The 25,362-nt window shown below is 39.6% G+C and overlaps 1 long non-coding RNA gene across 2 annotated transcripts in view; it reads left to right on the forward strand.

Annotated features, from left to right (window-relative positions):
- LOC125963696 (uncharacterized) overlaps positions 1 to 25,362 on the forward strand; it is a 492,822-nt gene that overhangs the window by 412,911 nt on the left and 54,549 nt on the right. Inside the window, exon 3 of one of the 2 annotated variants that reach the window (XR_007476055.1) lies at positions 24,109 to 24,121. The exons of the other annotated variant lie outside the window; for it this stretch is intronic. This is a non-coding gene — a long non-coding RNA (uncharacterized LOC125963696). Of the gene's footprint in view, positions 1 to 24,108; positions 24,122 to 25,362 lie in introns of those variants that run through there. 2 annotated transcript variants of the gene reach the window in all.

Below are 25,362 nucleotides of genomic sequence, written 5' to 3' on the forward strand. Positions count from 1 at the left end.
TGTCCAGAAAAGGTCAACAGAGATCAGATCAAGTTGGACTCTTGTTTCCCAAGTCACATGGGAATGTCCAGAAACCAGGGTAAGAGCTGTGGGGACTTGCAGTTGGGCTCAAGTTTAGTAAGATCTCCATGGTGCAAGGATGCCACAGCTGACCTTTGAGTTACAAAGAGCTCTACCCTTCCTACCTCTGATTTATGCCCTCATCCAATGCACTCATCCTAGCTCTCTCATTTCAGTATCGGAACGGTGACCTACCTGTTTAATCATTATGGTAACTGAGGTCTGTTCTTCACTTGCTTGTTCTAGGCCAATTCCTCTTTCTCAGAGCCCCCTGCTCTTCCTTTCCTCCATCTCCCTTGTATGTCTCTTGGCTTTACCTTTCTTTCCCAAAGAAAATCACACCCGAGGGATCTGCAGTGAAATGTTACTTCGTGAAAAATGAATCCAAGGCTTATATAGCAGGTCCATGGAATCTTGAGTTGAACAGAAAAGGCATCAGAGCTTACTTCACTGAAGCACTCAAAAATTCTCAAAAACTAGGCGCTCACAACTTTGGCTGGTTCCATCATTTTATCACTGGGCAACTCTGATGGTTAAAAAAAGTATTTCTGATTATTAGCAGAAATCACCTCCCTGTTTTTCTGACTGCTGGGACTAATTCTTCTGTTTGGAGTTATACTGAAATAGTCTGTTTCTGATTCCACAGAGCAGAGAAAACATATAAAGATAGTCCTAAAGCCACAACTCCCTTCCTGTCATCCCCTCCCCTCCCTTCCCACCTCCTCCCTCTGCACACACGCACACACACACACACACACACACACACAAACTCAAACTGTGATCTATGCTTTCTCTAGGCAAAATAAGCTCAATTATTAAAAATATTTTTCATGTGACTTGATAAACCATCAAGTAGCTTGCCATTTTGGTTGCGGACTCGAAAAAGTACTTGATTAAGCCTTGTTTCTACAGCCAATTTAGCAAAGAGGGTAAGAGTGAGAGAGAAGGGTTGGGGGACTCGTGTTTATAGAATACCAGATTCTTCAAATATTTGGCTCAGTTCAACTTTTAGTGAGTCCCTCCACCCTTGGCCTAATCCACCCACAAATCACAGTTACACCCAGATACATAAAAGCTTCACTGCTTTATCCGGACCTGCTGTTAGGTTAGGGACTCATGGCTTCTCCTGCCATTGTTTTGCTCCTCTCCTTGGATTTTCAGTACTTGGCAGTCATCCTTCCTCTGTAAGACGGTTGGGTTCAGTTCCATTCTTTCTGTAGCTGTACTGGAGATCTGGAGTATGAACTTTCTTCTTTAGCTCCAGGACTGCAGAATAGAATTCACGTCCTAGGCCTTGAGCCAGCAAGAGTTGCTGGAGCCACTAGGAGGAAATATTTGGGGGTCAGGAGAGGTGGGGGTTAAGGGAAGGGTATAGATTAGGAAGGAAAAATCGCTCTGTACTGGCCATGTACTGGTTTTATAGAGATTTATTTCAGAAAATATTGGGTCTCTGATCATCCTGTATTAATTCTTTTATGAGAAAAGCAGTATGGTGTCATGGAAGGTGCTGAATTGGGAAATTTAACTCTGTTCATGAAACTTCTAATAAGTTATCTTGCCTTTCTGGGTCTCCGTTTCCTCATCTACAGATAAGGACAAAGGCACAGACTGGCAGCTCTGTAAGGACGTTGTAGTGCTAAGGCTGCGTGATTCTAAGGTTTTAACACATAGGGACTGTGGGTTACTAAGGTAAATGAAAAGAAAATCTCCAGGACTGAAGTAGTTAAGTACTAATTCCACATTAAAAAGCATTTGTTGAATATTTAACATTAAGTAGGTATTAGCTGTTAATCTTTAGCCAGGCTGGTTTCAATATTTGACATTTAAATTAAATAATTGTACCGCATTTAATAATAAAGTCACTGTATGTTAAGCAAATCCCACTTGGTTATTGAAACCATATGTTACTCTAACCACTTTGTGAGGGATTCACATGTTTTCAATAACCAGCTGATCTTTATTTCATATAGAGCATAATGCGTGTACTGTACTATGAAGAGTGGAGAGGCTATTTATGTCTGCCCCAAATGGTTATTTTAAAATAAATATATTGGGTTTGACTTCCCTACTGATCCACCTACCTAATGATCTATTTACCCATTGTACAGGTGCTGTCAGTGAAGGAGTTATGCTTGTAACAGCCTGTCTTCCTGAGTTCTTATCATGTTGTACCTGAATTGCCCGAGTTGAACAGTGATTACTACTACTGCCAATCGACCCTTCCCTTTGCCCAAGTGACACCAAGAGATTTTATTGAATGGATTGGCAGGAATGCAAACATACCTATTTTTAATGCCTCTCTGGGATCATAAAAGACATTGCTTTAAATGGAATACTTCCATTTCCATTCTTCTCTCACTCTAGCAAAATTAGTAGTAATTCATACTATCATATCACCAAATATGATAGTATGAATGAATCCTTACTGTTTTATTGAACTCCATTTTCTCAAGTACTGGTAATTTGTGTTAGTGTGAATGTATTGACAGTGTACTTGCAGCTCTTGTTTATACCAGTGATGCACCAGTTAGGGGGCAGGGATGAGTGACAAGAACAATATACCTGTGTTAAGGTATCTTAGCAGGTTTCCAACCTACTCTTGGGTGGAGCCTGTTGGGGAAGGCCGCACAATTGCAGGAGTCAGTTATCTCGCTGAAGTGCTGTGCAAAGGCATATTTTCAAATCTTCTAATCATTAAAATTCTATGAAGTGCATGAGATCAGGGGATGAATGTACATTGCTGTGTTTAACATTAGCAATGACACGCACTAGAAAAAAATCTGTGCGAGGGACTTTCGCCTGCATTTTAAAGATGACCAATAATCCAGAACATTTAAAGGTTTGCCCCCAAATCACATAGCTAGTTAGCAGTAGAGTTTGCAGCCAAACCCAGGACAGATCATTCAGTCCTTATACCACATTATATGGCTATCAAATTCTGCTTGTCTTTTTAAATCAGAAGAAAAAAAACTTCTTTTTAATCAGCAAGGTAGAAGCAGTTGTAAGTCTTGGTCTTCTCATTCTGCTCTCAGATGAGCTATGAGCACTTTTCTCTGTCTTATAATTGTCTCCTGTTCTATCCCATCCTTGAGATCAGCTGTCTGATTGTGAGAACTTGGACAGAAAGACAGAGAGGTCAACATTGACCAAGGATTTGTTCTTCCTGATATCTTCATTTCTGAATCTCCTTCCTCTATCAAGGAGGCCACATGCTCTGCTTCCTGATATTACACTGTGGCCTGAATTTGTTGTAAATGTGGTCTCACTCATTGTTTCTCTGAGGATGTGACACATGAGTTATCCTAGGACCTAAGGTCATTCTTCAAACTTAGACTGAGTCTATACAATTAATGGGTGAATCCTTCTAGAACTGTTCTGCCTGCAAATTTGAATCAAGCTAGTCAGGAAGAGTGTCGACTTGGTGATGTGATTGGAATGACTGATACCTCTAGGATTTTACTCTTGGTACTGCTGAGTAGAACAGAACTAAAGTCAGAATCTGTGTTGAAGGGATGTACCGGAGTCTTTAAATTAATTCATAATAATAATTCATCATCCAGAGCCTATTAATTCATAATAAAGCATAACGACTACCAGGATGTAATAAAACCTTTTCAGAGAGAAAGGCTTTGATCGACGAAAGAAGAATGTAAAGGATAATGTAAAGAACCATGCTTAAATGGAATGAGAGGCATTATGAAATCTTTTTGCCAAAAAATACAATCTGGAACTGATCAAGCTTCTTGAACTATCAGTTTATAGGAAAAATGGGGACAAAAGTATGTATTAAATAACTACATAGGCATCATCTTGTGTGTGGGATATTTAACAGCTCAAACGATCCAGTTTCTTCAACAAGTTAAATTGCAAGAAAAACCCTATTAATTAAAAGAGACATAATCAATTATAGCGTATGGACTTTGGGTACTGATTTAAACAAACCATCTGCAAACAAGATCAAACAAAAGAATCTATGAGATGATCAGAGGGGTTTGAACTCTGTATGATGATACTAAGGAACTACCGCTAATTTTTAAGTGTGTGGTAGGCTGATTAATGGTCCCCAAAATGTCCATGCCGTAGATTTTGGTACTTGTCAATATGTTACCTTATATGACAAAAGGGACTTTGCAGTTATGATTAAGGATTATCCTGAACTATCTGGGTAGACCCTAAATGTAATCACAGGGTCTCTAGAAGAGGGAAGCAAGAAGGTCAATGAAGAAAATGTGACTGAAGCAGAGGTCGGAGTGATGCAGCCAGCAGCTAAGAAATGTCATTAGCCTTAGAAGCTGGAAGAGGCGAGGAATGGACTCTCCTATGGAGACTTGAAAAGGAACAACTCTGCGTGATGACACCTTGATTTCAGCCCCTTTAAGACTCATTTCCAACTTCTGACCTTCAAACTGTAAGAGAATAAATTTATGTTTTCATAAACCACTAAGTTTGTGGTAATTTGTTACAGCAGCAGTAGGAAAATAATACAATACAATAAGTGTATTGTGGCTCTGTTTTCAAAGTTTTTATCTTTTTCAGGTTCATAGTACAATATTTATAGAGCATCATAGTACAATATTTATAGAGGAATAAAACAGTGTCTTAGATTTGCTACAAAATAATCCAGTGTGTAAGATGGAAAGAGTGTATATGGGGGGAGTATTGATGAAGCAAAGTTGGAGATGAGTTGATAATTTTGAAGCTGGATAATGGGTACATGGACATTTATTGTCTCTTTTCTTTGATTTTGTATGTTTCTTTGTTTCCAAAAGAAAAAATAAAGGGGGTATGAAGATATGTTTTCTAACTAATTCTTCCCAGTGCTGAATTGCCTGGGTTAATCTTTCTGTCTACTCTGATTCTTTCTCTTTCCCCCATCTCAATGTTCTTAATGAATAATGAAGGGAGAGTTCTTGTAGAACTTGTACTGATCTGGAAGAGGTGGTAGAGGGGCGGAGTAGGTAATTATCGTAGGATAGCCACGTCTTATTTGGATAAATCCATCAGACTTGGAACTTGATGGTGCCGATGGATCTTTCATGTAAATGAAGACTGTATTAAAGAGAGAAGATAACAAATGCTACTCTGTCTGCTCTCCATGGTGGATTTATTTAATTTGGCATTTTTCTAATTGTATGACATCTACTAGAAAAACAAAACTAGTCCCACTTCCTTTGTTTTCCCTAGATAAGAATTTTAATGTGTATTATTAGAGCAACCTCATGTCTAGTTTGCTTGCCTTTACATAGAAAAGTTTAAAACAGTGGTTCTCAGTAATAGCTGTGGGTCAGAATTAACTGTGGATTTTTGATTTTTAGTATAATATTTAAGGTCACATCCAGTACTAAAATCAGAAGCTTTGAAACAATAGGGAACAAATTTTTAAGTAAAGAAGTGACATGATGAGATTTTGTTATAGAAAGAGAATTTTGATAGCAGTGTGAAAGATGAGCTTTAATGGAGAAAAACAATAGAATCCCCAATTAAGGGAGTTTTATAGTAATAAAAGTAAGAAATGATGTGCAACTGAAACAAGGAAGTGTGATTGGAGGTAGAAAAGAGAAGGTGGATTTGAAAGAGATTTCTGAGATAGAAACAATAGATTTGGGTAATTTAAATAATGCGATGAAATGAGTATAGAAGACGTATAAGCCAGGGTAATTCTTGGTTCTGCTGTGATCACAAATAGAAACACAGAGAAGACTCTTCTCCACCTTCCCATCATCTCCATCCTTCCAAGTGTAAGGAAAAATATTCCTTCTGAAAGATCCTCATTCCTCTTTTTCCAGTAAGGCGGGAAGTGGGACAAAATTTCCATGGCCTTATGCAATTTGGGTGTCAGGAAGGAAAAAACATAGTAGAGAGGTGCCTGGGAAGAAGCAAAAGGTGTGGAGATACGCCTCTACTAGGTGGCCGGATCTTTTATTCCTCTTAATTCCCTCACTGTTATGATTCCAAATACATACCATTCTGCTCATGTTCATTCCTACCCACTTGCTATCAATGGAACCTTCCTGGTCACCTAAGTCTCCTGCTGACCTGGAAGATTGTCAGCAGCTTTGTACTTTCTGGATATGAGCATGACTTTGGCCATGCTTTTTCCACCTTCCCCTTCCCCAAGCTGAAAACCAAATGTCTGGTCCTTTTCTATTTCCTAAATAAATCACAATTTTAAGCATGACAAATTTAGAATGAGAATATGCATATTTTATTCCTATATAGGTCGTAGCTAAAGAATGTCTAAACAGGGAGTGACTATTCACAACCTAATTAACTAAAGTTCTGGATATTCTTTTACTGTCAAATATATTCCCTGAGTTTTCCTTAGTTTATTTCAGCCAGAATATCCTGTTAGGAAGCGATGCTAAGCTTTAAGTTCACAAGTACAAGCGTACTGGATCAGTATTTCAATAGAAGCCTATCTTCTGTCAGCATTTTCATGAAAAAGAAGGCTCTCATGAAAGTATATCGTGGTACTTAAGCTCATAATTGCCTATGCTTTGCCGTGAGGACAGGGCTCTGATAAATGATTTCGGTAAACCTGAGCCTTAACATAGACTTCTCCATTTGGGGAAAACACTAAAGCTGTCACTTTTCATGCCGAAAACTGATGATGACTCACCATAGCTGGATGGACACCTTGGGAGTGAGCGGAAGACAGTGAAAGACCGCATGGCTGTATCTTGGGCCATTCCTTTTGAAGCTGGAGATTTTGTTATCGTTTACTGTCAGCCTGTTCTACCATTATTAGTCAGAGCCTGTGTTGACCAACTTTGCTAAATACAACGTTATGTTCTTTCCTCGTTTTAGGAGAGGAAAAGTAGAATAGGTAACAGTATTTGTCAGACTACTTGGCTACCAGTTCATCTGCTCTGAGTGAAAATTGTCTAGAACCTTCCTGGCATGCCCTTTCCTCACTTTGAAGGACAAGTGTTGAAACAAGGGGTTCCTTGGGACCCTCTTAACAACAGGAGTGTCTTTGGGAGCACCACGATACCAACTTCTGCTTAAAGCCGCAGCAGCTTGTGCTATGATGCCCCTCGGGTTCTTCACAAAGATTCCCAGTAACATTTTCATGGGAATGGCTTTCACCATGAAGGCAGACGTGGCTTGCTGTGTGCCTCTCAAGGCTTTGCACACCAGTGCTTCTGGATGGCCACAGGGGTGATTACAGCCGGCCCCTCCAGCATTTCTTATTGGTGACCATTTACACAGGATATTCTTTGCCTTTGCTATTCGTCCTGATCCATCACTAGACAGTTTCTTCCTCTAATATCAATGATGGTCTTGCCACTTTTGAAAATGACCCATTTTTCCTATTCTAGTCCTCAAAATACCATGGGTATAGTATAAGTGATTAACATAGTATAGTCATAGGTGATTGCTGTGGTCCCTTCCTGCACTCAACAGTTAATACTCTTTTGACTTTTACTGTTGTCATCAAATAATGGAATTTATTAAGTGCCCAAATATAAAAATGATGCACCTCTGCCTATTGATGATTATAACCTAGTTGAAGTTGTTTTGTGTTGTTTATTTCTTTCCTATTACTAAATCTTTTGATTTATTCATTGGGGAAAGAGCCATATGCATTATCTTGCATTAAAATACAAATGAGTTTCCAGTTAAGTTAAAGCAAAATTCAAGAATATAGAAATATCTGGAGTCTGGTCTCTCATTTTAAGCTTACTTTGCAAGTTTGATAATTGAAGAAAATCATAGCTCTTATTGTATAATTATCAATACTGAATTTTAGGTAATATATAATCAGATTTTGTTGTCCTATTACAAACACCTTAGCAGCCAATTTTAGAAAATTTTAGTTCATCACATTTTTGCTATATGTGCTCATACCTAATCATAATTCCAACCACACAGCCCTGAATCTCTATAGTGTTAATAGCTGTCAGTCTTCTTTGACCAGTCACTATGTGCCAGGCGCAGTGCCTAGCAACTGAAGTTTATTAACCTCCAGAATCCTCACTAAAACCCTATTCAGTAAGTTCTTTTATTATTTCCATTTTACAGGTGAAAAGGTCTTACAAAAATTAATCAACCAGGTTTTCATTTCTAGACTCAGGTATGTTTGGCTTTAAAACATATGCTTGTCACCACCGTGTTTTACTGTCTAATCATGAAACTAGAAAGTCATTGTCAAGCTAGGATGAACCTTAGGAGCTCTGTCTTACAATCGCTGAAACAACTCACTGGTAAATATTCTTGAGGAGAAGGACTCAATGAGTGTAATCATGATTTTTGGTACCCACAGCAGAAGGTACGTCGTAGTAAAGGTCCCTGGGTTTCAGAACCAACCTAGCTACACCGCATCCCTTCCATTGTTAAGTGTCGGTGAGTTCACTGTCAAACCCCTGACCCCTCCCTTCTTCGAAAGGAGCTGGAGTTGGAAAAGGCAGCCTCCAATTGTGGAAGGACAGGCTGGGTTGATTTCACGGTCTCCTGGGATTATTTGAAGTGAGGACCAAGTGGGCCACTAGGTTACCTCTGACTCAGCATTGTCTGCTTCAGATTCATCTGAGCAAATGGGTGACAAGAAATTTGCAGGGCACTTTAACCTACTTTAAAAAAAAAATATATTTATTTATTTATTTAATTCATTTAGGCTGCGCTGGGTCTTAGTCGTGGCATGTGGGATCTTTGCTGCTGCATGTTTAGTTGCGGCATGCGGGATCTTTAGTTGAGGCATGAGGACTTCTTAGTTGTGACATGAGATCTCTTAGTTGTGACATGCTCGTGGGATCTAGTCCCCGACCAGGGATCTAACCCTGTCCCCCTGCATTGAGAGCATGGAGTCTTACCCACTGGACCACCAAGGAAGTCCCTATAACCTACATTTTCACAGTTAATGCTCTCAGCAACTCTGTCCTCACTTTAAAGAAGAGGGCATTGAGACTCTGAGTGGTAAGAGGACTTGCCCGTGGTATGATTAGAATTAGGGACTGGCTGACATGAAACATTGGTTCAAAGCCTCGAGTCTTCTCAGGGCCCCTCATAGCTTCCCAGGGCACAAGCACCCCTTCTACACACCTCTGGAACCAGATCTGAACACTGTACACTCAGGTTGTTTTGAAGTTCATCAAACTCTCTGGAAATTCAACATTTTGCTAATTTTCTCAACTACGCGTTAGAGGAAGTTAAGGTTTGCTCTTTCCCTTTGAGAATAAAATGCTTCCATCAGGTGGTGTTTTCAGAGTTTCCAGTGTCCTGAGATCTTAAAAGAAACTTTTTGCCATCTTAGAGTGGTTACAGCATTTTAGAGTGGTCACAGCGTGGACAGCAGGAGCCCCGTCTGGCATTTCCACCTACCATGCTGACTGGGGCCTGGATCCCATGCTCTTGTCATAACAGTCTTTGTTACCATGTCCTGTAGAACTGGCATGAGCTCTGGTGTGCCTTTTGCTTTGGATATTTGTGAATCAGTGGGATTTGTTTTCTGTTCAACTGCTTGGTCACAAGGGAGGGGTGGGAGACAAGGAAAACTCCCTCGCTTTCCCCATACTGGTCTGACCAGTTTAAGGTGAATAAGCCCAGAGAGATTTCTCACTTTCTACTTCCCACCATCAAAGTAGGCAGTGGATCCAGGGGTATGTTTGCAAAGGGCAGCTGCCTGGTGCCTCCAGGGCAGCTGAGCAGGAGTAGTGAAAGGAAACCCAGCCTGGGGAGACCCACAAGTGTTCCATTTCATCCTGAATTCAGACTGAGCTGTTCAAGGTCATGCACAGAAGCTGAACTAGTGACCCACAATTTGATTCCTACACATTCAAGATGTTTGAAAGACTTTGCATCCTCTGCTCTCGGCTCCTGCCTAAACTTCCCCAGTACGGTCCTCTCTACCCCCCAAATTTCACACAACACCCAGTCCTTTGAGTTGTAAGAATGGCTTCAGTTTTAGGGGCCTCTGGGTGCCAAGGTGAACAAGTCTTTTGGGGGGATTATTGTCCCCTTTCGGAGTAACATCACCAGACAGTTAAAATAATTTCTTATCGCTAGAAGTATCTTTAATCATTCCCAGCTTTATGCTTAGATGGCAGCTGGAGAGTACGTTCTTTTTAAAAATTTTTAAGAGATGATATTAATGAGATGAATAAGCTAGGTAAGGGTGAGCTTTCTGGAAAGAATGACTAACAATAAAAATATTTTCTCTTTTATCAAAGTGTTGCTGGCTCAGAGGACACAGGCAAGGGAAAAGAAAAGCAATAACCAACTGTAAGCAGGGAGAAACTGACTCTGAGATCACCTTACTCTGAATCACTGCAGAAGGCAACGCTAAATACTCAGAGTAAACACCACCACTAGCACCGATCCCCATGGTTTCTTGGTCCTCCTAGCCAGCACAATCTTTCAGCCTGAGTCCTGACTGATACCCTTTTACCTGTATATTTCTTTTGCTTTTTTAATCTCACGTACTTTTTTAACCTGGTATTATACGTGACATTCTGTTAACTTTTAAATTCTTTTGGAATAAGGTGAGAATATAAATAAAAACCGATACTTTACGTGTGTATATATATAAATTGTAAACAAATGATATATTTATATAAGTATAAAACAGATTAACAAATTAATAACATAATAGCTTATCCACCAGTAGTGGACCTTCTCTGTCTCCGAGGTATATTAATGCACTTGTTCTCTACCTGCTTGTAATTTAGAAAAGCTAGGGAAATTTTGAATATATGGTTTCACAGTCCAGACCTACTAAAGCAGTATCTGTCTGTCTGTCTATCTATCATCTATCTTATCTCTGTGGATTTAATCTCTACAGGGGGTCAAATACCACTTGACTCCTTATGAGCAGTGATTGGAAAAGAATCATTGTGGAATTCCCTGGCGGTCCAGTGATAAGGACTTTGCACTTCCACTGCAGGGGGCACGGTTCCATCCCTGGTCGAGGAACTAAGATCCCTCAAGCCGTGCAGCGCAGCCAAAAAAAAGAAAAAGAAAAGAATCATTGTTTCTTGCTCACTTATTCACCTCTATCATTTATTTATTCATTATATGACAAATGATTTTTTAAAATTCAAGGGATATAGAAACAAAGTAAACACATTTCTTCTTCTTAAAGAATGCATTACTTGATAACTCTGAGTCTTCAGAAAACATAGCTGAATTAATGCCAGGGACCCTGTAAGAAAAATCCCTAAACTCATACCCTTGAAGGAATTCCTCCATACTTGGTGAACATGGTAGGGAATATTCCCATGGTTAATCTGCACTGTGGATTTTGCATGGCCCAAGACTTCATTTCTAGTGTGAACAATCCTCTTTAATTAGCTCCATATTATTAAATAAGGAAAAATTGATTCCCAGTAAATAAACAAATGGTAGATATGAAAAAAATCCAGACTATAATCTTGTCTCCTAGATATCTTCATCTATGCCTGGAAGAAGTCATTTTATTTACGCATACTATTAGTGTATACTAGTTCATGAGAAAATCAAGATTCTCCAGTTTGCTTCTAAGAAAAATCAAATGGTCTTCACCATGTTTGTATTTTGTTTGAGGGTCATAAGTGCGAGTGGCAGGCGACTCAGATGAGGATGTGTTTACACGTATAAAGTAAATGCAAACTCATTGTCAGAAACAAAGGTGAGTGACAAATTACAGTGCATGAGAGGAGGAGATCATTGAATCTTTTTGAAGTATACTTCACTGGTTCTTCCCCTGGAATGATTCTTCACAATAGTGCACATTCTTACCCCTGTGCACCTGAGGAAGGCATGCATAGAAATGAAGAACACTCAGAGGAGCACAGTCAGCATATCCTCTCTTTCACCACTGCCTTATTGCTTGAGGCAAAGGGAAGAGTAATTCATGTGTTATTTTCTGTCACAGCATTCCAGTCCTGCAGAAATACCTCCCCCTCCCCCTTAAAGATTCACATGGCCCTTCTCCCTCACAGCACTGGCTACCAGCTCCTTGTTTTGGTTGTATGGTGGGGATTAGGGAACACAGATTCATCAATAAATAAATGTTAACAGCAAGAATAGGATGGATTAGTGCAAGACACTAACAATCCAAAGATATTACAAGCTATAACCCATCTCTGCAGACACATATAGTAGTCCTGTTGAAATAACTATCATTTTAGTTAAGAACAATAAATCTCTCCTAGTTTAAGTGATAGGTGGTGGGCAAAAAGAAAAAAAAAATTGAGAAAACAGAATTCACATAATTTTGAAAGGAGAGAGTTGGCCAAATTCTAAAATTTAAAATAAAACCCACAATAATTGAACCCGAGTAGATAAAGTCCCTAAAACATCAACCCATCCCGGTGAGATGTCGCCACATAATTTGGGATCTTAGAGTTTACTGGTTCAGGATATCAACTTTCAGTTTAGTCCTTCAAGAATTCCAGGTAAGCATGCTATCTTAGTAACGGAACAGAAGACTCAAGGACTGTATCTGTGGCCTCTGTAGTGTCATATAGGAGTATTTTTAGGAAGAATTCTTTGCATTTTATAGATCCACATTTTAAAGGCATGGCCATGAAAGGAACAAGAGATTTTCTGATTTCCAGAAAACATCAATAGCTCCGCCATTTTTGTAAACTTCCGTTCTATCAGACACTACGCTTCATTTTATTTTCTATTTTTAATTTTCAAGCCACTTTATTGAGTTATAATTGACAAAAAGTTGTTCATATTTAATGTATACAACTTAATGAGTTCAGCGATAAGATATACCCATGAAATCATCACATTCTATGCCATGAACATATCCATTCCCTCCGACTCTGTTCATTTATTATTAATGTTTTCTGCGATAAGAACAATTAACATAAGATCCACCCTCTTAGCAAATTTTGAAGTATATGGTACAGTATGGTTAACGATAGGCCCTCATTCACATAGATCACACCTTTTAAACACTTACTGCATTAATATATTCACTTAACTTGTTTTGAGTTATTATACTGTGTTAAAATGTAATACAGTATAATATAATACAGTAGAGAAGACAGAAGTAAGCCTTTTTTTTTGAATTCTAAATTCACCATAAATCCAATTCCTAATCATTGCCTTCCTCCATCCCATCCCTAACTCAGCTGTACATTTAGTAGGGCACAAAGACAGTACAGAGTGCTGGCTGGCCTCTCCGAATGGAACTCTCCTAAACTTCAGTTCTCCTCCTGCAAGTCCCACCGCCCCACGTCTCCCACCCAACCCCGCATCCAGTACAAATTATTGGTTATCTCCTCTGTCTCATCCCATTATTGTTAAAGTTTCTGTGGTCCCTTGCCTCTCTTCTTTTCTAATCTTCTAATATTCACCACTCTTGTTTTCTGACTGCCCTTTCTCTCTCTCTTCTTCACTTTTCTTCCTATAGTATTCATCCCCTCCTTCTCCCCACTTCACATCACTGCCCCCTCCTGCTTTTGTGCTAATGCTGTGTGGCTTTTGTAGCCAGCACCTGTTATTAGCAATGTGGTAATCGTTTTGGGTTTTTTCCTGTGTGGTCAGCATAGTGAGCAAAGACATCATCTTATCTTGTTTCTAGTATTTGGCTCAAGAACTGTTTTTGTCATAAGGTCTGGTCAGTGGCTTTAAAGTGTTTTCTTTCCTTATACTTCACCACACTCACACACACACACACACACACACACACACACACACACACCCTTCAATGAAGAGATACAGTTGGAGAAGGATAGAGTGGAGAGAAAAAATAATGTACCGGAACAATATCTAGTATGAAGCAATGGAGAGACTAAGCAGTTAGGTTACTCAATTATGAATTATTTCACCAGAAGAAAATCTCTCAGGAAGATCACAATTTACTTGTAAAAATTCTCACCCACTTGTGTGTAACTGCAGGCTGTTATATTGCCCTGGACGCACTAGTTGCCTGCATCTGCTCTCCCGTGCATCCGTTTTCATAGGTCCAGTTATGGAGTCTTACTGGATAGATTTTCATTTCCTTTGTTTTCATGATTATCTGGGGATTTCCATTATAATGTTCGGTTCTGTAATTTTTCTCCAATAAGACTAGTAAGCTATTAGATATTATATATATATATATGTCTATGGATTGAGTGTGATGGATTCCTTTTAATGTTTTGTTTTGTCTTGAAAACAGTTATAGTATGACTCCTTAGAAGGCTCTTTTTAATATGCAAAAACATCTAATCTGCTTGGAAAGGCCCCTAGGAGCAAAGATAAATAGAAAGTTTGTACTGTAAAATGACAGGTAGATGTTTAGTAAAAAACAAACAAAATACCAGTTGGTGGAATGAATACCAGGTGGATCTCTGCTTGTGTAAAACCATTATCATTTATAGTATATAGTCCACCAAGGCTCTTTATAATAGCTTAAAAGAAATATCTAAGCTGCTTTAGAAACATAATTGCCTGGAGAAGAATATCAGAATCAAGAGAAAAGTCTAAAAGAAGAGACTTTTGATCCTTTGAATTTTGAAATCTGACCCTGCTATTTATGTGATACCATTCTTTTGACTAAATGTAGCTATTTAGAATTCTTGTCTCTATTCAGAGGAAACCACAAAATAAATATTTACTTCTCCTTATATACTTTCTCCCCAATTTTTTTTTTGGTACGCGGGCCTCTCACTGTGTGGCCTCTCCCGTTGCGGAGCACAGGCTCTGGATGCGCAGGCTCAGCGGCCATGGCTCACGGGCCCAGCCGCTCTGCAGCATATGGAATCTTCCTGGACCGGGGCACGAACCCGTGTCCCCTGCATCAGCAGGCGGACTCTCAACCACTGCACCACCAGGGAAGCCCTCTTTATATACTTTTCACTTCGCAGACTCTTTGTTGTAAAATCAGTGCTTTCTAAACCTGACATTGGTATCACCTGGGGAGATCTTAAAAATACAGATTCCCAGGGTATACCCTAGCCCTAACTCTGAACCTTCAGGTGGGACCTGAAAATGTTTATTTTAACTTGTTGCCAGAGAGAATTCTTATGGAACCATTCAAACACCAATCTTAATGGTTTAGGAATTAATAAGTGGACCCTGAAGGAGACATGATGAAATGCTAGGAAGAAAAATCAGAATGGCTTCTCTGTCCATATACTACCACACACCCCAACACACACACACACACACACACACACACACACACACACACACACACAAGAACACATAAATATGTGTGATGGCTGTGTGTGCCTGAGGGGACAGTAACTGAGCTAACCCAGAATACCCATGTCTGATCAATTCCAGTTACAGAAATAGCCGTGTATAAATATCCTGTCCCAAACGTGTTTGACCTGCCAAAGTTCGGTTTACTTTTCCAGTTGAAGTCCTCAGAGGACACAGTGCTCTGGTGAATTTGCTTTGCTTTCAGAGTCCCTGGACTTCAGGCTATATTAGGGTCCTTCTGTCCCTGGGACATTTCCAGGACCTGGCTCCTCCAACAGCATTTTCATCACCATCTGCTTACGTCTCATCTCCTCCTTTGGGCCATTCCGGAATCCTGGACTGAAAAGCACCCACCAGCTCAGGGATACAGACCCTGTTTGTTTGTAGACCTCACTGGAAAGCCATCTCTATTAACACATTGGTATGGATGCCAGGAATAGTGGGAGTGAGTGTTTTTAGTCTTTTCTAACCAGCTGAGTTATCTCATTCTTTTTCCCAAAGAAGATTTTAAAAAAAATAAACTGCTGTTTCATAACTTCAATTTGACCTTTGATTTGGTGTAAACAAGAAAGAAAGGTGAGCAGGAGAGCAATAAGTAGCAGTTAGCTTGGAGATTCTCCCCACTTTGGTTTTCATTTGTCAAGCACATTTTCCAAGAAGCTTTTAGGGGCCAGCCTGCCCAGTAGCCAGGGCTGTTGCCCCCTGTGTTGCCATTCCCTCCCAAACCTCACTGAGTTTTTGTCTCCAGATGATTTGTCCCCTCTGCTGAGGAGGGGGGTTAGAACCAACATTATTAATAGAAACATGTAGTTCAGAGTCACTTCTGTGTTTGCTTAGATGCAAGCATTTTTAACAGCAACTCAGTTTAACCCACGTGATGCTATGAGGCTAGGCAGCAAGGCAAGATGCCCAGGCAGAAGGCCGTTCCAGGTCGAACAGGCTGCCATCTACAGGCCAGTGAACAGGCAGGAGCCGGTCTGCCTCCAGCAGGGGGTTAGCCACGTGAACACTAGCTCACCAGGGCTGGCTCACAGCGCCCCTGCTGGCACTCCAAGGGGACAGGACCTTTTCTCACTTGGCCTAGCTGAAGGTAGACTGTTAGCTGGGACCCTCAAGGTGGGCCATATCACTGTGGACAGATCTGGCAACTGACCTTAGCTCTGATTTCTCATGTTAGACGTATGGGAACATATTTAATTGTCTCTATAGTCAATTTTGGGCCCCCTAACTACAAAAGTAAATTTTGCATTCAATATTTATATATTATATACACAGACTTGCACCCTAATTTATGGATTCTATATAATTAATAGCCATTATGCTATAATTTATCAGAGGGCTGGAGCTAAGGCACAAGCTGTGGATTCTACTCATATCTTCTCATAACTGGGACCTGAGGGGACCCCTGTTCTTCATAGCAGCTCAGCTAACATGAAAACCAAAAGATATTTATCTAGAATCAAAAATTTTAAACCTGTCTCTAAATGTTTCTGAATTTTCAGCTGAAAAAGGAAATGTTTAGTTGTACCTATGAGCTATTTGGTTGTACATAAATGGAAAGAAACCCAAGTCCCTGATAATTCTAAATTTACTTAAAAAATGTAGTTATATCAATGCAGTATGTATGTGTGGACACCAGTATTATTCCACTTCAAATTGCGTGTTCTGTGTATGAACCCAAACACACACCTTGGGTGTTTACCTTTCCTGCTTACCCAGGCGAAGGATCCCCCCACTTCTCAGTCCACTAAGTGTTTGAGTAATTCAGTAGTCCTCTCCTTGGGTTCTGTCAGCAATCAATAGGTTGAATTCTATCCGTCTCTCTAATGATCTCATGTGAAAGGCCACATAACACTTTCTCTTCCTTGACCCTCATCCTGGAAGTGATCCACACTTGGTAACTACTAGCACATCTTCCCACAGCATTTGTAATGCAGTGGGCCCAGCCGTGGACAAGCATTTAATTATAGATGACCATCTGTTAAATTTAAACTTCATCTGCCAGCAGGTTCTTGGCAGTCTGAGGAAAGCTTTTTCTAAAGGGAAATGGGAATTGCTCATTGAATGGCAGCAGGGGAAAGACCTTCTTGAATCCTTCCCATTTTGACACATTCAGGTCTTCTGAGTCAATGCTTGAAAATAACTTCAGTGTCACTTGACTTCACAACTCAAGGAGAGTTAAATGTGCCCCAGAAATTTTCATCCATCTGGTATGGATTATTCAGGCGTTTTTTGTTTGTTTGTTTGTTTTTCCATACTAGTTTAGGCTTCAAAGACAGTAAGCTAAACAAGTGACCTAAGGGACAAGAACTGACCAAATGTGGGCATGATTTCCCATGTAATTTCTGACTGTAATTTTATAGTTTGGAATCAACCTCATATTGTTAAGTTAGAAAACATACTAAAGTACACGACAAGGGGTTGACCATTCTTCTTTCTTAATGACACTTGGTAAGTCAATTCTTACCTACTTCCAGAATCTTTCAGTGGAGCTGCCATGCCACAGCTCATCTGGGAACAGCAGCCCAGGCCACTGTGTTTAGTGCTTTTCAGCCTCAAGATATAGCCAGAGGTAAGCTGTATCTTGCCTGGATCAGAGGGGAACACCAAAGCCAGCAGCCCAAGGCTGTCCAGCATTTTATCATCTGGTTGATATAGAAGATGAACAGCCCTAATTCTCTGTGTCCAAATTACCAATCACTCTACTTCTTTTATTCTAAGGTGAACACCTCCTTTGTGGTATTTTACATACCTGGAATCAGGATGTCATACAGCCTCTGTGTGTATTTATTGTAATTATATTTCCTTCTCCTACTAGGTCGTATTAAAATGATGGTACATTATATAATCAGTAATGTCTTTGAACCATGGTGATGTAGTAACTAGAAGTGGGAACTGAAGCTTCAAGGACATGAGAAATTCTTTGAGATAGTCAGGACCACAGTGGAGAGTAGGCCAAAATATCAGTGAGAAGAAGGTATGAGTAGGTAAAGGAAGCTGGCCATGTAGAAAAAAAAAAAGAGGAAATGAACATGCAGAGGGACACTGGCCACATGGGCCTTAGAGAGAACAGAGGCAATAATAACAGGTTTCCAAGTCCTCACAACAGTTCTTAGCCTTGAAGTTCCTCCAGTAGATTTTTGAAACAAAGACCCCTAGGAGAACAGGGGAGAAGGTAAACTTAACTAAGTCTCTTTTGCTTCTTAGTAAGATTCTGAGATTCATATTCTCAAAAGATTTGGGGGATCTTTGAGAATGATAGACTCCTATGCCCAGCCTCGTCTCTCATTACAGAAAACAATTGAATGCTGGTGGTTCTCTGGGTATTCTGATTGATAAAAAGAGCATAAAGTTGAAGTTCACAGCTGGATTCAATCCCAGTGAAGAAACAAAGACTGAACTTGAAAGAATGGTCCCCTCTGCAATGGTTGGCCAATGATAGGTTGGAAAATGGACTTTCAGGTATGTCAGCATGTATGATGACAGAATCTTTTGGCCCAGATGAGCTCTGTGATTGATAGTTGATGGAACTCTGAGGCTAACTCAGTGAGGTAATTCAAGCTGAATCACACGTGGGTGTTCACAAGTTTCTCTAGACAGTGGCCTCGATTGACTTTCTCCGATTACTCTATTGCAGCACCATGTTAATTGCATTACAACACTTACCACAATTTGTTCTTGTCTTATTTGTCTGCTTGGATATCGTCCCTCTTACTAAAATATCTGTCTCGTTCACTGCTGTATTTTCAGCATTGAGTTGCACATTATAGGTACTTAATATATATTTGTTAGATGTGGAAATGATAGGAAAGGTAAGTGTAACTGGTATATTGAACATTGATAGAGAGCAAGTCGAGACCAATTTTATGGATTAATATAGGTAAAGCTTTTTAAACATAGTGACCACTGCGTTGAGTGACTAAATAATAATGACCATTATTATTTCTCATTATTGCCTATTCCAACTACTCTCTCAACTTGTTCTCCCCACCCTGGATGAAACCTTGGACAGGTTTCTTAGATTTTCTGGTAACTCCTGTTTTGGCAGATGTCCAAGTCTGTCTTTGTCATTGGTGTGTGTGTGTATTTTATAAAGACCCCACCTCATCACTCTAACCACAGTTCCCTTGATTCAAGCAATGCCTCCTGCAGTGGTTATTTGTAAGCTGCTCTCCATTCCTGGTTTTTGACCAGTCCCTCCTCTGTTGGGGTGTCTTCACTATCCGGGAAAACTTCTTGGCCTCACTCTCTCTCTGTGACCGCATTCGTCTCCTCTTCTCAAGAGTCCACATCTGACACATATCAAACTAGGAGGACAGGCTCTTCCCATGGCAGCCACTTCTCCTGCTACCATGCAAGACTAGCCATGGCCCCCAGCTCTCCCATTTAGATTTTCCCAAGTAGGAGTTGGATGCAGTTCCTATGTTCTCAAACTCCAAGGGATACATGTCGAGTTCTACACGTGGTTCTCTTCAAGTTTCTCTTCAGTTGACTTGAGATAAGGGGAAGAACTCTCCTGCCCTTCCCCACAGGAGGGGATGGACATCACAGCATACCGGAAATCTTCCCATGACATTCTTCTCTACCAACTGCTTCAACTTCTCGTGTAGGTAAGAGGTAGTTGATAGGCAGATGTTGGCAGGACTGTTTTTAGAATCTCTTAGCTTGCTCTGCATAGAGAGTCAAGTACCTGGCACTTCTTTTATCATTCTTGGCCTTTGTATCACATAAAAAGCTGGGAAACCAAGAATCCCAATTTGACATCCTGTTACATGAATATAGATAAAAGTGGTAACTCCTATAAAGTCTTGTTACACAGCAATCTACAGTCAGACTGATCCTCATTAATAAGGGATTATCAAAGCCTTAATTGGTAAATTCTAAACTGTTGTCTATTCCAAGTCCTAAACCTAGGGAGGGTTATGATTTAAAAGGGATGGAAAGCTAAGGTACAGTAGAATTTGAGGATTTCTTTGCAACTGAGATTAGTAGAAGTCAACCAAATTTAAAGGATGAGATATACACTCCTGGTTTGTAAACACATGGCTGATGGAAACATGAAAAATTTAATTTAAATTTCATGAACAAAAACTGCTATCAGTTATTGATGGTGGCCATTCATATTATATAATTCTTTGCTCTTAGGCCTTTTACCAATAATTCTTCTAAAAGCTTGGCCAAACAACTACATTTTTCTATTAAGAGATATATAGAGAGATAACGCTAACTTGGTAACACTTTTTCCTTATAAATTAATAAATTGAAAATGTGGCTTTTTATACTGAAGTTCCTAGATTTGATCAACACCTATCAAACTTGAGTATAAGGTAAGTTGACTCTGGCGTAGCCTAAAGAATATAGAGAATTTTGTAGGGATGTCTGATCATGACTTGGAATTGTTGGGTCTGAATTGGGTTTTGGCTTACTTTGCCTGAAGGTACCTGCAAGAAACTTTGAGCACAGATACCTGAGAGGTCAGTGGGAGAGGTATAACCTGGTACCTCATAGTGTTTTGGGAATGGTTTTTGAACACCCTAGCAAGGGTTGGATAAACACTGTCAAGTGGGCCATTTTAAGGGCTAAAAGAAATGCAGGGTTCTGTTGGTGCTTTAAGCAATGGGAAATAGCCCCCAGGGCTAGACAGCTTTCTTCGGTAGGTTGTAAATGGTATATAGAGTGAGAGCTCATGGATACAGCAGTTGCCCAGATGAGGTGGGAGATCATGAGCAGAGGCCCAGGGAGAACAGCAGCATGTAAAGGGCCTGCTTGAACACATGTGAGGCTTCCATGGGGAAACCCAGAAATACCTTGGGGGGACTTTTCAAGGGACCAAGTTCTTACAGTTCTATGAGTGAAGGCAACAAGCCTGCAGAATTTGAGTCATAATGTCAGTGTAAATTATTTTTGCCCACAGTTTGGTTGCATGAAGTTCTGGACCCATGGCACCAGACCCAACATAGTGGTGGTCAACTACTTGGTGCGTTCCTGCTAGAAAAATCCATTGCCCTCGCTCTGATCTTAGCAAGGTCAAGCCTGAAGAAAAATTGTATTATCTTTTTCAACCTATGTCCCATTTTTGAAAATCCTAGCTAAAGCTATTATCCGATAATTAATATTTATACTTTAATAGAAGATACAAAAGAAAAAAGCCCTCAAAGATCTAGAGCTGTAACAGTGGAATGACACCATTTGTCCTGAGCACCTCTCCTGAGAGGCCAACATAAAAGAAACTCCCTATTATGGGAGCCAGGAGCAAGGAGGAAGGTTGGACATAAGTCCAGGGCTCTCTCTGGAATAAGTGAAATAGACTTCAGTAAGTTCCCAACATCGAGGTGCTAAAAGCCACAAAATGAGTCATGCATTCATATATCATCAAAGGTAAACTATTACCAAATGAATCAAAATTCTTAAGCCACTGAGGTAAAAGAACAGTTTCTGAGCTAACACTCTGTCTAGGCAAGTGTTTGAGTTTTCTCTTGGATGGGTTCCACTCTCATCAGCCTGCTTTAGTTGGCAGACTACACAGCTGTTGTCAGAGAGTGGCACAGGAAGGGAGATGCTGAGATTCCTTCTTCCAGTTTGATTGGTATGAGTGGCAAATAGTAAGCAACAAACATCTCACTGACTCCTTTCCTCTGATGGCTTCCTGATGGCCTGAAGCCAGCGGATGATGTGGGCATTGGCTGTTCATCATTCTGAGAGAGCCTTGCCCTGACAGGTCTGCTAAATTCTTCTGCAGCCAGGCTTTCCGAAGATACTCTTTATTGTGTGTGTGTGTGTGTGTGTGTGTGTGTGTGTGTGTGTGTGTGTATCTATTGAGGTATAATTTATATACTGTACAATTCATCTGTTTACAATTTAATGTTTTTTACAACAGTATATTCACAGAGCTCTGCAACTATTACCACAACTTTAGAACATTTTCATCACCCCAGAAGGAAACCCCATACCTATTACCAGTCACTTTTCCTTTCCCTTGAACCCTTCCAGCTCCTGGTAACCACTAATCTACTTTCTGTCCTTATGCATTTACCTATTGCAGACATTCCATAAGAATCATACAACATGTGATATCACACAATATGTGGTATGATTTGTGACTTGCTTCTTTCAGTATCGTAATGTTTTCAGGGTTTATCAATGTATGTATCAGTACTTTATTCTCTTTTTTGAATAAATAATATTCCAGTCTATGAATATACCACATTTTATTTATCCATTCATCAATTGATAGACATTTGGATTATTTCCACTTTTTGGATACTATAAATAATGCTGACATTAGCACTTGTTTACAAGTTTTTATGTGGACGTACGTTTTCATTTCTCTTGGTATTCCGAGGAGTGGAATTGTTAGGTTGTATGGTAACTCAACATTTACTCTTTTGAAGAACTGCCAGACCATTTTCCAAAGCAGCTGCAGCATTTTACATCTCTCAGCAGTATATCAGAGTTATAATTTCTTCACATTATCACTAACACTTGTTATCTTTTTTCTTTGCATTTTTTAACATCTTTATTGGAATAAAATTGCTTTACAATGGTGTGTTAGTTTCTGCTTTATAACAAAGTAAATCAGCTATACCTATACATATATCCCTATATCTCTTCCCTCTTGCGTCTCCCTCCCTCCCACCCTATCCCACCCCTCTAGGTGGTCAGAAAGCACTGAGCTGATGTCCCTGTGCTATGTGGCTGCTTCCCACTAGCTACCTATTTTACATTTGGTAGTGTATATAAGTCCATGCCACTCTCTCACTTCATCCCAGCTTACCCTTCCCCCTCCCCGTGTCCTCAAGTCCATTCTCTACGTCTGCATCTTTATTCCTGTCCTGCCCCTAGGTTCCTAATAACCTTTTTTTTTTTTTTTTTTAGATTTCATATATATATGTTAGCATACAGTATTTGTTTTTCTCTTCCTGACTTACTTCACTCTGTATGAAAGACTCTAGGTCCAACCACCTCACTACAAATAACTCAATTTCATTTCTTTTTATGGCTCAGTAATATTCCATTGTATATATGTGCCACATCTTCTTTATCCATTCAGCTGTCGATGGACACTTAGATTGCTTCCTTGTCCTGGCTATTGTAAATAGAGCTGCAATGAACATTGTGGTTCATGACTCTTTTTGAATTATGGTTTTCTCAGGGTATATGCCCAGTAGTGGGATTGCTGGGTCACACGGTAGTTCTATTTTTAGTTTTTTAAGGACCCTCCATACTGTTCTCCATAGTGGCTGTATAAATTTACATTCCCACCAATAGCGCAAGAGGGTTCTCTTTTCTCCACACCCTCTCCAGCATTTATTGTTTGTAGATTTCTTGATGATGGCCATTCTGATGGCCAGTTTTGCTTTGCACTTCTCTAATGATTAGTGATGTTGAGCATTCTTTCATGTGTTTGTTGGCAGTCTGTATATCTTCTTCGGAGAAATGTCTGTTTCGGTCTTCTGCCCATTTATGTATTGGGTTGTTTGTTTTTTGGATATTGAGCTGCATGAGCTTCTTGTAAATTTTGGAGATTACTCCTTTGTCAGTTGCTTCATTTGCAAATATTTTCTCCCATTCTGACGGTTGTCTTTTCATCTTCTTTATGGTTTCCTTTGCTGTGGAAAAGCTTTTAAGTTTCATTAGGTCCCATTTGTTTATTTTTATTTCCATTTCTGTAGGAGGTGGGTCAAAAACGATCTTGCCGTGATTTATGTCATAGAGTGTTCTGCCTATGTTTTCCTCTAAAAGTTTTATAGAGTTTGGCCTTACGTTTAGGTCTTTAATCCGTTTGGAGTTTATTTTTGTGTATGGTATTAGGGAGTGTTCTAATTTCATTCTTTTCAATGTACCTGTCCAGTTTTCCCAGCACCACTTATTGAAAAGACGGTCTTTTCTTCATTGAATATTCTTGCCTCCTTTATCAAAGATAAGGTAACCATATGTGCATGGGTTTATCTCTGGGCTTTCTATCCCGTTCCATTGATCTATAATTATGTTTTTGGGCCACTACCATACTGTCTTGATTACTGTAGCTTTGTAGTATAGTCTGAAGTCCAGGAGCCTGATTCCTCCAGCTCCGTTTTTCTTTCTCAAGATTGCTTTGGCTATTCGGGGTCTTTTGTGGTTCCATACAAATTGTGAAATTTATTGTTCCAGTTCTGTGAAAAATGCCATTGGTAGTTTGAGAGGGATTGCATTGAATCTGTATAGTATAGTCATTTTCACGATGTTGATTCTTCCAATCCAAGAACATGGTATAACTCTCCATCAGTTTGTATCTTCTTTAAGTTCTTTCATCAGTGTCTTAATAGTTTTCTGCATACAGGTCTTTTGTCTCCTTAGGTAGGTTTATTCCTAGGTATTTTATTCTTTTTCTTGCAATGATAAATGGGAGTGTTTCCTTAATTTCGCTTTCAGATTTTTCATCATTAGTGTATAGAATTGCAAGAGATTTCTGTGCATTAATTTTGTATCCTGCTACTTTACCAAATTCATTGATTAGCTCTAGTAGTTTTCTGGTAGAGTCTTTAGGATTCTCTATGTATAGTATCATGTCATCTGTAAACAGTGACAGCTTTACTTCTTCTTTTCTGATTTGAATTCATTTTATTTCTTTTTCTTCTCTGATTGCTATGGCTAAAATTTCCAAGACTATGTTGAATAATAATGGTGAGAGTGGACAACCTTCTTTTGTTCCTGATCTTAGAGAAAATGGTTTCAGTTTTTCACCATTGAGAATGATGTTGGCTGTGGATTTGTCATATATGGCCTTTATTATGTTGAGGTAAGTTCCCTCTATGCCTACTTTCTGGAGGGTTTTTATCATAAATCGGTGTTGAATTTTGTCAAAAGCTTTCTCTGCATCTATTGAGATGATCATATGGTTTTTCTCCTTCAATTTGTTAATATGGTGTATCACATTGATTGAATTGCATATATTGAAGAATGCTTGCATTCTTAGGATAAACCCCACTTGATAATGGTGTATGATCCTTTTAATGTGCTGTTGGATTCTGTTTGCTAGTATTTTGTTGAGGATTTTTGCATCTATGTTCATCAGTGATATTCACCTGTAGTTTTCTTTCTTTGTGACATCTTCGTCTGCTTTTGGTATCACGGTGATGGTGGACTCATAGAATCAGTTTGGGAATGTTCCTCCCTCTGCTATATTTTGGAAGAGTTTGA

The sequence above is a fragment of the Orcinus orca genome, chromosome 2 (assembly GCF_937001465.1).
Source record: "Orcinus orca chromosome 2, mOrcOrc1.1, whole genome shotgun sequence".
NCBI lineage: Eukaryota > Metazoa > Chordata > Mammalia > Artiodactyla > Delphinidae > Orcinus > Orcinus orca.